This window comes from Prionailurus bengalensis, chromosome X (genome assembly GCF_016509475.1).
Source record: "Prionailurus bengalensis isolate Pbe53 chromosome X, Fcat_Pben_1.1_paternal_pri, whole genome shotgun sequence".
Classification (NCBI taxonomy): Eukaryota; Metazoa; Chordata; class Mammalia; order Carnivora; family Felidae; genus Prionailurus; species Prionailurus bengalensis.
This window is the reverse complement of record NC_057361.1, coordinates 53,107,628-53,122,525: the sequence shown is the minus strand read 5'-3', so window position 1 is coordinate 53,122,525 and position 14,898 is coordinate 53,107,628.

Sequence of the window (14,898 nt, the reverse complement as noted above, 5' to 3'; positions counted from 1 at the left end):
CCTATAAGAAACAAATGATAAGAAGGGTAAGGTAGTCCCCCTGACCAGGTGGAATGAGGACTTCCTGGGCTTGGAAACAAAAGGATAGGTGGTATCTCTGTGGACTGTGTGACTTTGGGCAAGACACCTAATCTTTCTGGTCTTCTCTGTGATCAAGGAGGGTAATTGCTGCCTATCCTGCCTTAGCTCTCCAGATTTTTGTGAGTAGTGAAATGACATCTCCACCAGAGACTCCATGGCTTCTGTCAGAGCTCAAATATATTTCTTCTGCATCAATTTTTATTCCCCAGGACTTAACCATTTTTGCCCAAGTCCCTCATTAACTTGGAGAAGAGACCAGTTGTAGCAACCCATAGCCAGAGACTCTGTGTAGTGATTGTTGGTCTCCTAGATCTCCTCCATGGGTACCCTCCTCTACAGTTTCTCCAGCAGTTGTTGGAGGATTTTGGAGAAGATCCAAGAATTGTTACACACAGCCTTTCCTGGATGTGCCTACAGTAGTCACGGGGGTCAACAGCACCCTCCAGTGAACTCCAGTGAGCACGTAGGAACACACACAGGCTGTAAAACAAAAGTTTAGTCTCTCACTTATCCATTTATCCATAATATCCAAACTCATCCATCTATTGTGTCTGAACCAGACACTGTTCTCAGCATCAGAAACACGGTGGGAACTAAGACCGAGTCCCCACCTTAAAAACACTGTAGCACATGAGCAAATAATCACAGTACCCACTATATCATTGTCACCCATGCTTTTGGGAATGTGGCAGTGTTTAATACATACTATATGTTATAGGAGTTCAAAGTGCTAGTGGACTTCAGAAGAAGGAAAGCAGATAAGATCTGAGACAAGGGAACATTTGAACTGGATCTTAAATTAGAGCATTTTTACAGGAAAATGGAATGAAAAGAAATCCAAGTGGAGTAAATGCCATTCACAAGATCAAGCAGAGAGGCATGAAAGCTGATTTCCATGAAGGAATCTATGGAGCTAAAATATGAGGGAGAGTAGAGAGATAAGAAGTAAGGGCTAAGGTTGAAAGGTTGGTAAAGGCTTAATTGTGAAGGTCCTTTGATGCTGTGTTAAATTTGAGATGTTTTTCTGATGATAACAAAGAATCCACTGATTTTTTTTTAGTTTATTTTTTAAAGCAAAAAATCCTTAAGCAAAGGGGTTCCAGGGTCTTTAATCAGGACTGAATTCTTAATCCCTCTTTAGAGTGATTTATCTCAAACTATAGTAATTTTTGTAATACAATTTTATAACATAAGTTTTTTATGAAATAGAAAAGGATAAGTTCAGAGTACATCACACATGGTGAGGGTAGGTACTATTTCATGAAACGTATGTTTAAGGTGTGTGTGTGTGTGTGTGTGTGTGTGTGGCTATGAGAAGTATATGGTATTTAAAATGTATTTATTATTGTGAACCTCAGCCAAAAAGCTTGAAAACCATAACCCTGGAAACCTATGCTCTAAGATATGAGGAATTCTAAACCAAATCCTTAGAGGACCATCTCTTTCATTCCCAGTCATCTCTGACTTAACTCTTTCTGGGAAACCTACCCTACAAGCTCTGACCAGTCATGTCCCAAGATCATTACATGGTCATGGTGGCAGAAAATTCCAGAAAGGTAGGAAAAGTTCCTGCACATGGTACCAAGCCAGCTGGGAGATGGCCTTCAGCACAGTATCCTTAACTTTGGTGATGTGGATGAGGGATAACTGTTGGTAAAACTACTTGCCAATTCCAGTAACCTGGAAGGGGGAACATGGACTGGGAATGGGTTGGGCTTGAGGGAGATGCTCATCAGCATCCACTCTCAGCCTTACAGTCACCTGAGAAAAAAACACATGAATTGGGTTTTTTTTAAGTTCTTTGTGGGGAGGGGGAGAGGATAAATAGGCAGAGTACAGAGGACTTATAGGATAGTGAAATTGCTTTGTATGATAAACACTATAGTGATAGATATAGATCATTATACATTCGTCCAAACCCATGAAATGTACAACACCAAGAGTGAACCCTAAGGCAAATTGTGGGCTTTGGATGATTATGATATGTCAATGTTGGATCATCCTTGGGGAAAAAGGTATTATGTTGATGAGTGATATTGATATGGCAGAGGCTATTCATGTGTGAGGATGAGGTATATGGGAAATCTCTGTTCCTTTGTCTCAATTTTGCTTTGAATGTAAAGCTGCTCTAAAAATAGTCTTTTAAAAAGTGCTTTCTGTGGGGGAACCTGGATGGCTTAGTTGGTTGAGCCTCCGACTTCACCTCAGGTCATGATTTCACGGTTCATGGGTTTGAGACCCATGTCAGGCTCTGTGCTGAGAGGTTGGAGCCTGGAGCCTGCTTCAGATTCTATTTCTCCCACTCTCTCTGACACTCTTCTCCGCTCATATTCTGTCTCTCTCTGTCTCAAAAATAAACATTAAAAAAATTTTCTTTAAAGTGCTTTCTGTGAAAAAGGTATTCTTTTCCCCAAAAGGGAAATTCTTTTAGAAAACCTTCCAACATAAACAGATTAGTAGAATTCTATGCGTGTTGTCAGAAGCAACTTTTATTTCTTTACTTATTTTTATTTATTTTTTATTTTTTAAAATTTACATCCAAATTAGTTAGCATATAGTGCAACAATGATTTCAGGAGTAGATTCTTTAGTGCTCCTTACCCATTTAGCTGATCCACTCTCCCACAACCCCTCCAGTACCCCTCTGTTTGTTCTCCATATTTATGAGTCTCTTATATTTTGCCCCCCTCCTTGTTTTTATATTTTTGTTTCCCTTCCCTTATGTTCATCTGTTTTGTCTCTTAGAGTCCTCATATGAGTGAAGTTATATGATTTTTGTCTTTCTCTGACTAATTTCACTTAGCACAATACCCTCCAGTTCCATTCACGTAGTTGCAAATGGGAAGTTTTCATTCATTTTTGATTGCTGAGTAATACTCCATTGTGTGTGTGTGTACCACATCCACTTCATCCATTCATCCATTGATGGACATTTGGGCTGTTTCCATACTTTGGCTATTGTTGATAGTGCTGCTAAAAACATTAGGGTGCATGTGTCCCTTCGAAACAGCACAACTGTATCCCTTAGATAAATACCTAGTAGTCCAATTGCTGGGTCATAGCGTAGTTCAATTTTTAGTTTTTTTAGTAACCTCCATACTGTTTTCCAGAGTGGCTGCACCAGCTTGCATTCCCACCAACAATGCAAAAGAGATCCTCTTTCTCTGCATCCTCGCCAACATCTGTTGTTGCCTGAGTTGTTAATGTTAGCCATTCTAACATGTGTGAGGTGGTATCTCATTGCAGTTTTGATTTGTATTTCCCTGATGATGAGTGAAGTTGAGCATTTTTTTCATGTGTCTGTGGGCCATCTGGATGTCTTTTATGGACAAGTGTCTATTCATGTCTTTTGCCCATTTCTTCACTGGATTAGGTGCTTTTGGGTGTTGAGTTTGATAAGTTCTTTATACATTTTGGATGCTAACCCTTTATCTGATATGTCGTTTGCAAATATCTTCTCCCATTCGGTCGGTTGCCTTTTAGTTTTGCTGATTGTTTCCTTTGCTGTGCAGAAGCTTTTTATTTTGATGAGGTCCCAGTAGTCCATTTTTGTTTTTGTTTTCTTGCCTCCAGAGACATGTTGAGTAAGAAGTTGCTGTGGCCAAGACCAAAGAGGTTTTTGCCTGCTTTCTGCTCAAGGATTTTGATGGCTTCCTGTCTTACATTTAGATCTTTTATCCATTTTGACTATATTTTTGTGTATGGTGTAAGAAAGTGATCCAGGTTCATTCTTCTGCATCTCGCTGTCCCGTTTTCCCAGCAACACTTGCTGAAGAGACTGTCTTTATTCCATTGGATATTCTTTCCTGCTTTGTCAAAGATTAGTTGGTCATACGTTTGTGGGTCCATTTCTGGGTTCTCTATTCTGTCCCATTGATCTGAGTGTCTGTTCTTGTGCCAGTACCATACTGTCTTGATTACAGCTTTGTAGTATAGCTTGAAGCCTGGGATTGTGAGTCCTCCTGCTTTGATTTTCTTTTTCAAGATTGCTTTGGCTATTCAGGGTCTTTCTGTTTCCATACAAATTTTAGGATGATTTGTTCTAGCTCTGTGAAGAATGCTGGTGTTATTTTGATAAGGATTGCATTGAATATGTAGATTGCTTTGGGTAGCATCAACATTTTAACAATATTTGTTCTTCCTATCCAGGAGCATGAAATCTTTTTCCATTTTTTGCGTCTTCTTCAATTTCTTTCATAAGCTTTCTATAGTTTTCAGTGTATAGATTTTTCACCTCTTTGCTTAGATTTCTTCCTAGATATTTTATGGGTTTTGGTGCAAATGTAAATGGCATCAATTCCTTGATTTCTCTTTCTGTCGCTTAATTGTTGGTGTATATGAATGCGACAGATTTCTGTGCATTGATTTTTATATCCTGCAACTTTGGTGAATTCATGAATCAGTTCCAGCAGTTTTTTGGTGGAATCATTTGTGTTTTCCATGTAGAGTATCATGTCATCTGCGAAGAGTGAAAGTTTGACCTCCTCCTGACCGATATTGATGCCTTTTATTTCTTTGTGTTGCCTGATTGCAGAGGCTAAGACTTCCAATACTATGTTGAATAACAGTGGTGAGAGTGGATATCCCTGTCTTTTTCCTGACCTTAGGGGAAAAGCTCCCAGTGTTTCCCCATTGAGGATGATATTAACATTGGGTCGTTCATATATGGCTTTTATGATCTCGAGGTATGCTCCCTCCTTCCCTACTTTCTTGAGGGTTTTTATCAAGAAAAGATGCTGCATTCTGTCAAATGCTTTCTCTGCATCTATTGAGAGGATCATATGGTTCTTGTCCTTTCTTTTATTGATGTGATGAATCACATTAATTGTTTTGCAGATATTGAACCAGCCCTGCATCCCAGGTATAAATCCCACTTGGTCGTGGTGAATAATTTTTTTTAATGTATTGTTGGAGCCGATTGGCTAATATCCTGTTGAGGATTTTTGCATCCATGTTCATCAGGAAGATCAGTCTATAGTTCTCCTTTTTAGTGGGGTCTCTGTCTGGTTTTGGAATCAAGGTAATGCTGGCTTCATAGAAACAGTTTGGAAGTTTTCATTCCATTTCTATTTTTTTTGGAACAGCTTCAAGAGAATAAGTGTGAACTCTTCCTTAAATGTTTGGTAGAATTCCCCTGGAAAGCCATCTGGCCCTGGACACTGGTTTTTTTTGGGGGGGGGAGGGGGAAGATTTTTGATTATTCATTCAAATTCCTTACTGGTTATGAGTCTGTTCAAATTTTCTATTTCTTCCTTTTTCAGTTTTGGTAGTGTATGTGTTTCTAGGAATTTGTCCATTTCTTCCAGGTTACCCATTTTATTGGCATATAACTGCTCATAATATTCTCTTATTATTGTTTTTATTTCTGCTGTGTTGGTTGTGATCACTCCTCTTTCATTCTTGATTTTATTTATTTGGGTCCTTTCCTTTTTCTTTTTGATCAAACTGGCTAATGGTTTCTCAATTTTGTTAATTCTTCCAAAGAACCAGCATCTGGTTTCATTGATCTGTTCTACTGGGTTTAGTTTTTTTGTTTGCTTCCATACCATTAATTTCTGCTCTAATCTTTGTTATTTCCTGTCTTCTGCTGTTTTGGGGTTATATTTGCTGTTCTTTTTCCAGCTCCTTAAGGCATAAGATTAGGTTGTGTATCTGAGATCTTTCTTCCTTCTTCAGGAAGGCCTGGATTGCTATATACTTTCCTCTTATGACTGCCTTTGCTGCATCCCAGAGGTTTTGGGTTGTGGTGTTATCATTTTCATTGGTTTACATATACTTTTTAATTTTCTCTTTAACTTCTTGGTTATCCCATTCATTCTTTAGTAAGATGTTCTTCAGTCTCCAAGTATTTGTTACCTTTCCAAAAGTTTCCTCGAGGTTGATTTCGAGTTTCATAACATTGTGATCTGAAAATATGCACGGTATGATCTCAAGCTTTTTGTACTTATTTAGGGCTGATTTGTGTCCCAGTATATGGCCTATTCTGGAGAACGTTCCATGTGCACTGGAGAAGAATGTATATTTTGCTGCTTTAGGAAGAAATGTTCTGAATATATCTGTTAAGTCCATCTGGTTCAGTGTGTCATTCAAAGCCATTGTTTCCTTGTTGATTTTTTGATTAGATGATCTGTCCATTGCTGTGAGTCGGGTGTTGAAGTCTCCTACTCTTATGGTATTACTATCAATGAGTTTCTTGATGTTTGTGATTGATTCATATATTAGGGTTCTCTCACATTTGGCGCATAAATTTTTACAATAGTTAGGTCTTCTTGGTGGATAGACCATTTGATTATGATATAATCCCCTTCTGCATCTCTTAATACAGTCTTTATTTTAAAGTCTAGATTGTCTAATATCAGTATGGCTACTCTGGCTTTCTTTTGTTGACCATTAGCATGACAGATGGTTCTCCATCCCCGTATTTTCAATCTGAAGATGTCTTTAGGTCTAAAGTGGGTCTCTTGTAAACAGCATATAGATGGATTTGTTCTATTATCCATTATGTTACCCTATGTCTTTTTTTAAATATGAAATTTATTGTCAAATTGGTTTCTATACAACACCCAGTACTCATCCCAACTGGTGCCCTCCTCAATACCCATCACCCACCCATGCCTCCTTCCCACCCCCCATCAACACTGTTTGTTCTCAGTTTTTTTTAATATGAAATTTATTGTCAAATTTGTTTCCATACAACACCCAGTGCTCATCCCAAAAGGTGCCCTCCTCAATACCCATCACCCACCCTCACCTCCCTCCTACCCCCCATCAACCCTCAGTTTTTTCTCAGTTTTTGAGTCTCTTATATTTTGGCTCCCTTCCTTTCTAACCTCGTTTTTTTTCTTCCCCTCCCCCATGGACTTCTGATACGTTTCTAAGGATCCACATAAGAGTGAAAACATATGGTATCTGTCTTTCTCTGTATGACTTATTTCACTTAGCATAACACTCTCCAGTTCCATCCATGTTGCTACAAAAGGCCATATTTCATTCTTTCTCATTGCCACGTAGTATTTCATTGTGTATATAAACCACAATTTCTTTATCCATTCGTCAGTTGATGGACAGACATTTAGGCTGTTTACATAATTTGGCTACTGTTGAAAGTGCTGTTATAAACATTGTGGTACAAGTGCCCCTATGCATCAGCACTCCTTATCCTTTGGGTAAATTCCTAGCAGTGCTATTGCTGGGTCATAGGGTAGATCTATTTTTCATTTTTTGAGGAACCTCCACACTGTTTTCCAGAGTGGCTGCACCAATTTGCATTCCCACCAAAAGTGCAAGAGGGTTCCCGTTTCTCCACATCCTCGTCAGCATCTATAGTCTCCTGATTTGTTCATTTTAGCCACTTTGACTGGTGTGAGGTGGAATCTGTGCTCATGGATTGGAAGAATAAATATTGTTAAAATGTCAATACTACCCAAAGCTATCTACACATTCAATGCAATCCCAATCAAAATTGCACCAGCATTCTTCTCAAAGCTAAAACAAGCAATCCTAAAATTTGTATGGAACCACAAAAGACCCCGAATAGCCAAAGTAATTTTGAAGAAGACCACAACGGGAGGCATCACAATCCTAGACTTTAGCCTCTACTACAAAGCTGTAATCATCAAGACAGCATGGTATTGGCACAAAAACAGACATATACACCAATGGAATAGAATAGAAACCCCAGGACTAGACGCATAAAAGTATGGCCAACTAATCTTTGACAAAGCAGGAAAATATCCAATAGAAAAAAGACAGTCTATTAACAATTGGTGCTGGGAGAACTGAACAGCAACATGCAGAATAATGAAACTAGACCACTTTCTCACACCATTCACAAAAGCAAACTCAAAATGGATAAAGGACCTAAATGTGAGACAGGAAACCATCAAAAGCCTAGAGGAGAAAGCAGGAAAAAAACCTCTCTGACCCCAGCCGCATCAATTTCTTATTTGACACATCCCAAAGGCAAGGGAATTCAAAGCAAAAATAAACTACTGGGACCTCATGAAGATCAAAAGCTTCTGCACTGCAAAGGAAACAATCAACAAAACTAAAAGGCAACCAACGGAATGGTAAAATATATTTGCAAATGACATATCAGACAAAGGGCTAGTATCCAAAATCTATAAAGAGCTCACTAAACTCCACACCCAAAAAACAAACAATCCAGTGAAGAAATGGGCAGAAAACATGAATAGACACTTCTCTAAAGAAGACATCCAGATGGCCTACAGGCACATGAAAGAATGCTCCATCAGACATTTAAAAACAGAGTTAATACCTGTTCTCAGACTGTTCCAAAAAATAGAAGTGGAAGGAAAGGATATAAACTGGAAAGGACATGCAGAAGAATGAACCTGAACCACTTTCTTAAACCATACACAAAATAAATTCAAAATGGGTGAAAGACATAAATATGAGACAGAAAACCATCAAAATCCTACTGAAGAAAACAGGCAGCAACCTCTTTGTCCTCAGCCGCAGCAACTTCTTACTTGACATGTATCCAGAGGCAAGGGAAACAAAAGCAAAAATGAACTACTCTGACCTCATCAAGATAACAAGCTTCTGCACAGCCAAGAAAACAATCAACAAAACTAAAATGCAACTGATGGAATGGGAAAAGATATTTGCAAATGACATATCTGATAAAGGACTAGTATCCAGAATCTATAAAGAACTTACCAAACTCAATACCCCAAAAGCAAATAATCCAGTGAAAAACTGGGTAGGAGACATGAATAGACACTTTTCCAAAGAAGACATCCAGATGGCTAATAGACACATGAAAAAATGCTCAACATCGCTCATTGTCAAGGAAATACAAATCAAAACAACAATTAGATACCACATTTCATATGTCAGAATGGCTAAAATTAACAATTCAGGAAACCACAGATATTGGTGAAGGTGTGGAGAAAGGGGAACCCTTTTGCCCTGTTGGTGGGAATGCAAACTGATGCAGCCACTCTGGAAAACAGTATGGAAGTTCCTCAAAAAATGAAAAATAGAACTACCCTATGACCCAGCAAATCCACTACTATGTATTTATCCAAAGGATATAAAAATGCTGATATGAAGGAGCACAGACACCTCAGTGTTTATATCAGCACTGTCAACAATAGACAAATAATGGAAAGAGACTAAGATTCCATCAACTGATGAATGGTTAAAGAAGATGCAGTATACACATACAGTGGAATACTATTCAGCAATGAAAAAGAATGAAATCTTGTCATTTGCAACATCGTGGATGGAACTAGAGGATATTATGCTAAGTGAAATAAGTAAGTTAGAGAAAGGCAAATATATGATTGCACTCATATGTATAATTTAAGAAACAAAACAGATGAATATATGGGAAGGGAAAGACAAATAAGAAAGAAAACTGAGAGGGAGCCAAACCATAAGAGACTCTTAAATAAAAAGAAACTGAGGGTTTTTGGGGGGGATGGGTTAAATGGATGATGGCATTAAGGAGAGCCCTTTTTGTGGTAATAAGTGAGTGTCATATGTAAGATTTGAATCACTTGGTTCTACTCCTGAAGCCAAGACTACACTGTATGCTAACTTGAATTTAAATAAAAACAAAACTTAGTCACAATAATTTATACAACATGAAATGAAAACACAATCTAATAACATATATTTGCATAAAACAGAGAAGAAAGGGACTACTTTTTTTTCAATAACAGAGATTCTACAAATCAGTAAGAATAAGTTGGATGCAACACAAAATGGGAAAGGGTATGAGCAGGGAGGGAACAGAATAAAAACTATCAATGGCTAATAAAAATTCTCATCTTTGGGGCGCCTGGGTGGTGCAGTCGGTTAAGCGTCCGACTTCAGCCAGGTCACGATCTCGCGGTCCGGGAGTTTGAGCCCCGTGTCAGGCTCTGGGCTGGTGGCTCGGAGCCTGGAGCCTGTTTCCGATTCTGTGTCTCCCTCTCTCTCTGCCCCTCCCCCGTTTATGCTCTGTCTCTCTCTGTCCCAAAAATAAATAAAAACGTTGAAAAAAAAATAAAAAAAAATTCTCATCTTCAATCGTAATGAAAGAAATTTAAAGTGAGATGCCATTTTTAATCTATCATACTGTCAAAGAAGTAGATTTGATAATATCCAGTGTGGGTGACAGTGGGGAAAACAGTTACATACATACATACATACATACATACATAGCTAGTTGGAGTATAAACTGGGCAATATTTTGGGGGGGGAAATTCACCAATAAATTCAAAAATTATGATATGCATACTCTTTGACTCAACAGTTATACTCCTAGGGATTTAGCCTACAGATGGATCACACTTGTTCATGTACATGTGTATAAAGATAGTCACTATAGTGTTGTTTCTAGTAGCAAAAGACTAAAGGGGGAAATCCCTAAATGTTCATCATCTGGGGAATGGTCAATTGAACTAAGGTATAAATTCTACCTCCAACTAACCTCCATTACAAAGAATGAAGTAAACACATTTGTAAAATTATGAAAATCCTTCCAAATACAGTTAAATAAACAAAGCAAGGTACAGAACAGTGTATCTGTACTTTTGTGTAAAAAATACTAATAAACAAATATGTTGTTCTGTATAAACCATCAACATTTTCTACAAGGAATATATAAGAAACTATTACTAGTTGGAACCCCCTAGGGAGTGAACCTGGTAGGCTGGCTGTTTACACTGGTTAAATGTTTTACTATGTACATGTATTGCTTTTAAAGTAAAAATAAAACTAGTTGATTTTAAAACAGCTTTTATCTACTGCAAAAATTTTAAATAATACAGTTATACCATAGTGTTTCAGTGATTATTTTTTGGCACTTCCACTCAGATATAGACAGGGCTGAAATCTAAGTGTGAATGTACCTTGGTCAAACCCAAACAGGAAATTTTCTTGCCAAGTTGCTAACAGATGTAATTTGGCAGAGACTAGAGGCAGAGCTGTGTACCTAGTATCCTTTATGTATGCATCTAAAAGGCAAGAAAGTTCTGTTTTTCTGGACTCTTACCCATAGTGGTACAAATGCAGAGTTGCTCCTGAACACCTTGCCCTATGTGACTTCACCTTTTATACTGAGGGTGTCTATGAAGAAAATATCTCACCTCATCTAGAGGGCCCCAAATACCTTAAAAATACTGGTTCACATCTCAGCAGCTGTGTGAGCTTGAAAGCTGTTAGGTTATCAAGCAAGACTGTCATAAAGCCCCCAATTAGAGCCAGATGGAGTGTTCCCTAAAAGCCTGGGACAGACAGGATTTTTGGTCGTGTGTGAGGAAGTTGTGTAGCTGAGCTTTAGTAAGAATGAAGGTCAGTGAGACTTCACTTAGGAGGAAGAGGTGAAGGGAATAATGACCTGTTTCAGACTTATTGGTTCCAACTGAAAAAGTAAGACTGCACAATGAAGGCTGGAAGGCAAAGACTGTTTTATTTCCCTACTCTACCTCACCCCACTGATTCAGAGACTCAGGAGTGTTCACGGGGCAAGGGTCTTTCAGAGACCATGGAGTCCACTCCTTCATGTTACATAGATCAGAGAAGAGAAGTAACTTGCCCATGTCACAGAGCAAGTCAGTGGCAAGAGCTGGAGGTAGAGCCTAGAACTTCTGATCCCAATTCCAGTGCTCATTTCATAATATCAGGATGTCCTAGAAACTCAAGGGAAGACAGAGAAAGTGTCCCACTCGTTCATAAGGAAGTATGGCTGAAATTTAATGGTTCCACCGAAGAGAGATGAGACTAGGTCACTCCGGTCTTTCCAAACCCTCACTTGCTCATAACCACTATCTTAATGATCTGGAAACTGTTTCTAAATAACTTTCTAGAATGTTCTAGGATCTCCTGCCCCTGCTCTATCTCCAAAGCCACTTTTAACTGGCTCTCTCTCTCTCTCTCTCACCTTTTCATTAGAGTCTTAATAAATAGCCCTAGGAGTGCTGAGGTACTAAATCTGACTTCATCCTCTACCCATGTCTTGCTAAACCAGATCAACAGCCTTCTTAAATCTCATATTATCTTTTATTGGACTTAGTTCCCATTAAGAAGCCCCCATCCCAAGGAAAGCCACTGCCCCCACTTCCCCTACACCACACTATCCAGTCAGAGATGGGGTATAACAAGGGTCAAGAGATAAAAAGCTATGAGGTGGATCCCTCAGTCAAGTGACTAGAGGCAGCCTATCCTAGCTTCCTTCCCCAAAGGTGACTTCGTTTCTCACCTTTATGAAAGTGCAATAGAACAGATCCCAAGATCAAGAGAGAGTCTCCTATGAAGGAAAGGGATGACTCCCCTAACTTAATAACTACTGTTCAAGTTCCTTTCTGCTTCCAAGCAAAAGCTTTCACAAAACATTGGACAGTCCAACCTGTTGTATGACAAAAGGAGAAGTGAAGTCCACCAAGGGGAGGGATTGGTGAACACACTGGTGAGCTTACCCTTCTGCTCCATTGTGATGGCTAAGACATAAAACACTTTCCAGGGCATATAGATGAGTTTATTCTGCAGGATCCCCAGAGAGAATTCCCCAAAGAGCCACCAATTACCTTATCTTATTAAACTCCATACAGTACTAAAGAAGAAAGAAGAGCTCTTCAGCCTTAGGATGGCAGATGTTGTTTTGGTTTTAGTAAGCTTTTTGTTGTTGTTGTTGTTTCAAATTTTTCATCTAAGTTCTAGTTAACATATAGTGTAATATTGGTTTCAGCAGTAGAATTTAGTTATTCGTCACTTACATATAACACCTAGTGCTCATCACAGCAAGTTTCCTCCTTAATACCCATCACCATTTAGCCCATCTCTCACCCACCTTCCCTCCAGCAATATTCAGTTTATTCTCTAAGGTCATTTCAGCACAGTTTTATTTAAGTAAATGGAACACATAACCATTATGTATTTCTTATAAGAACTGGTAAAAACACAGCTTAAAAGAAGTATCTGACAAACTAGAATAAAAATGATTTCAGGACAGTGTTATTTCATTGAGTGAAAGATACCCCAATTCTATATGCCTATACTGAAGTGTTTAAGATATATTCTTACAAGGTAATTCTAACAAGCTTCTTAAAAGAAACATTCATCACACTGTTCATTAAATGACTATAATGCATACTCATTCTGAAATGATTATACAAAAGTGTTTAAAAACTGTACTTATGGGATGCCTAGGTGACTCAGTTGGTTAAGCATCTGACTCTTGTTTTCGGCTCAGGTTGTGATCTCACAGTTCATGGGATTGAGCCCCATGTCAGGCTCTGCACTGACAGCTCTGCTTGGGATTCTCTAAATGAATGAATGAATGAATGAATGAATGAATGAATGAATGAACAAACATTAAAAAAACTCTACTTACAATTGAACAGACCAAATACTATTAGTCAAATTGGTAATCAAAAAACTCCCAACAAACAACAGTCCAAGACCAGATGAATTCACAGGTTAATTCTACCAAACATTTAAAAAAAGAGTTAATAACCCAAAGGAGAAAAAAAGAGTCAATACCTATTCTTCTTAAACTATTCCAAAAAAAAAGATGTTTTTCTATTTATTTTTGTTGTATAATCCATGTGGCTAGGGCTAGACTTTTGAATCTATGTTTATCAAATATATTGGTCTACAGTTCTTTTTTGTGGTGTCTTTATCTGGTTTTGGTAAATGCATACAAATTGGTAAAGAAGAAGTAAAACTTCCACTATTTGCAGATAACATGATATTCTATGTAGAAAACCCTAAAGAATCTACCATCAAACTACTAGAACTGTTAAATTAATTCAGGAAAGTCACAGGATACAATCAAAATGCAGAAAATTCCTGCATTTCTATACAAGTGTCCAAGTGTCCATTGACTGATGAATAGGTAAAGAAGTGGTATATATATATATATATATATATATATATATATATACACACACACAATGGATATTATTTATCCATAAAAAGAATGAAATCTGGCCATTTGCAATGGCATGGACGGAGCTAAAGAGTATAATGATCACTGAAATAAGTCAGTCAGAGAAAGACACATACCATGTGATTTCCCTCATATGTGGAATTTAAGAAAGAGAATAAAGGAACAAAGGAAAAAAAGAGGGAGAGACAAACCAACAAGTAGACTCCTAACAATAGAGGGCAAACTGATGGTTACTAGAAGGGAAGTGGGTGGAAGGATGGGTTAAATATTGATGGGGATTAAGGAGTGTACTTGTCATGATGAGCATTGGGTAATGTATGGAATTGTTGAATCACTATATTGTACACTTGAAACTAATATAACACTGCATGTTAACCATACTGGAAATAAAATAAATAAATAAAATACAATAAAATACAATAAAATAAAATAAAATAAAACAAAAGGAAATAGAAAAAAATGGATTATGAAGAAAAACTTTCAAATATATTTTACAAGGGTGGCATTACCCTGATACGAAAGTCAGACAAAAACATTACAAAAAAAGAAAACTGCAGGCTAATATCCCTGATGAACATACATGCAAATTCCCTAACAAAATATTAGCAAACCATTTCAACAATAAATTAAAAGCATCTTTCGCCATGATCAAGTGGGATTTATTCTGGGGATGTAAGGATGGTTCAATATCCACAAATAAATCAACTTGATACAACATATTAACAAAATAAAGGATAAGAATCATATGATCATCTCAGTGGATTCAATAAAAGCATCTGAGTACAACATTTGTTCATGATAAAAACTGTCAAGAAAGTGGATTTAGAGAGAACATGCCTCAACATAATAAAATCCATGTATATCAAACCCACAACTAACACTATAATGGTAAAAATTTAAGAGCTTTTCCTCGAA